The following is a 1,877-nucleotide window of genomic DNA, read 5'->3' as shown; positions in this document are numbered from 1 at the left end:
CCCCCCCCCTTTGGTCCATTATTCTTTACAACATTGCTTCAGTTCGTTGGGGTTTGCAGACATTTGTTTCTACTCAGCTCTCTTAAGGTCCCAGTACAGGTGGTTCAACACAGCTGAACTTAAGTAGTGCTTAATTAGTAAGCCTCCTCAGTTTGTCAAGGTCTGCAGAGACCTACTAATTAGGCCCTCATTAGGTTCTTGAACCAGGGTAGCTCCTAAAACATGCAGGACATGACTTTGAACACCACTACAGCTTTCCAGTCAGATTGAGGTTCTGGACTTTGATTGGACCGCTACAGCACCTTGATCCATTTCCTTTTGAGCCAGCATTGTCTCGTTGTATCAGTCTGGAGATTGTATACATGTCAAGTTGTATGAATTGTCTGTAAATTTCTGAAAGTTACAGACTTTTAAGGGCCATAAAAGGGTTGACATGAATGAGTTTGGTCCAATCTTCAGCTGTCAGACAGATGGACACAAATTAAAGTCTAGAATCCTTTGGTCTACAGAGGAGTTCATGGTCGACGGCTTCTAGCAGCCCAAACCATTAACCCTCCACCACCGTGCTGACCGTTGGTAAGAGGGTTTGTGCTGAATTTCATCAAACATGCTGCTGTGCATTATGGGTAAGCAGCTATACTTTCAGGGTTCATATGGGTGCTTGAAATCCTTGAAAATGCTTGAATTGTAACAGAGTCTTTTCAAGGTTTGGAAAGTGTTTGGTTTCTGTATAAAGTCCTTGAAAGTGCTTGAAATTCTAACCGCACAGATCTGTGCTGGATCTCCGGCGTAACGTAGCTGGAGGGGATTGTGTCTGCCCAGACATTTAAAAAACATTTCTCTGGACCCATGTCGAGGCACAGCTGTCAGTTTCAACACATTATAGAGAGACGACTCGCAGCCGTGCAGGTGAATGCTAATGTTAGCTATAGTTAGCTAGACAGGAGCAGACGAGGAGTGGGGAGAGAAGAGAGAGGGTTAGTGCGCAGCCTTTCATAGTAAAATTGGCTGTTTATGTTGCTTAATTTTAGGAATTATATATAATTATTCATATTAACAATATTAACAATAAGAGGTATTGTGGCTCAGATTAAATCATTTGTCGACCATACATGCAGACTTTCTGTGCATTTATTCCAACGTGTTTCCGCATTCTTGGTAAATCGTGCCACAACAGTTTTTTGGCGTTGTCGGAAGGCCTTCATTCTGGGACCACAAATTTCTGTCTTTGTTAAATAAATATTGCCATAACAAGAGGTATATTTGTTTGAACAAAATTGTAGCAAAAGCTTTGTTTAACTTTTGATGTTTTTTCTCCAAAACTCTGACAGTGAATGAGTCAGTTTTAGTTTATCATAAATATAAAATGTTTTAAGCCCGACACCTTATAACAGCATTGAAATCAGGTCATTGAGGATTTTATTGAGCTAAATTTTTCATATAAACCCAGACTTTAAAGAAAATGTAATTTAATAATCAAAAATGAAAAATAAATGACATTTTTCACACATTCTGTTGATTTCGTCTGCCTAGTTGATTTGATTTGATTTATTGATTTAACAGGAAAAGATTACTAAAAATCAAGCCTGTCTCAGCATAGTTGCTGTTTTACAGCAGGTTCCTGTTCTGCAGCACATAAAACACTCAGAATTACAGCATCACAATCATCATTATACACCATAGACACAAAGACAAACAAGCATACCTATAACTCCCTCCAGGCAGAAAACGGACACAAGGCGTTCTTGATAGTTACTGGCATTTAATAATTATGCCGTGAGAACTGTACAAAAGACATAAAATACATTTTACAGAAAGAAAGACATTCACATAAAGAAAACTACAATAAAACATTTACAATAAAGTGGCTTGACTTA

Source organism: Austrofundulus limnaeus, unplaced genomic scaffold (genome assembly GCF_001266775.1).
Source record: "Austrofundulus limnaeus strain Quisiro unplaced genomic scaffold, Austrofundulus_limnaeus-1.0 Scaffold97, whole genome shotgun sequence".
In the NCBI taxonomy this organism is placed as follows: Eukaryota; Metazoa; Chordata; class Actinopteri; order Cyprinodontiformes; family Rivulidae; genus Austrofundulus; species Austrofundulus limnaeus.
Note: the sequence above shows the minus strand (reverse complement) of the source record.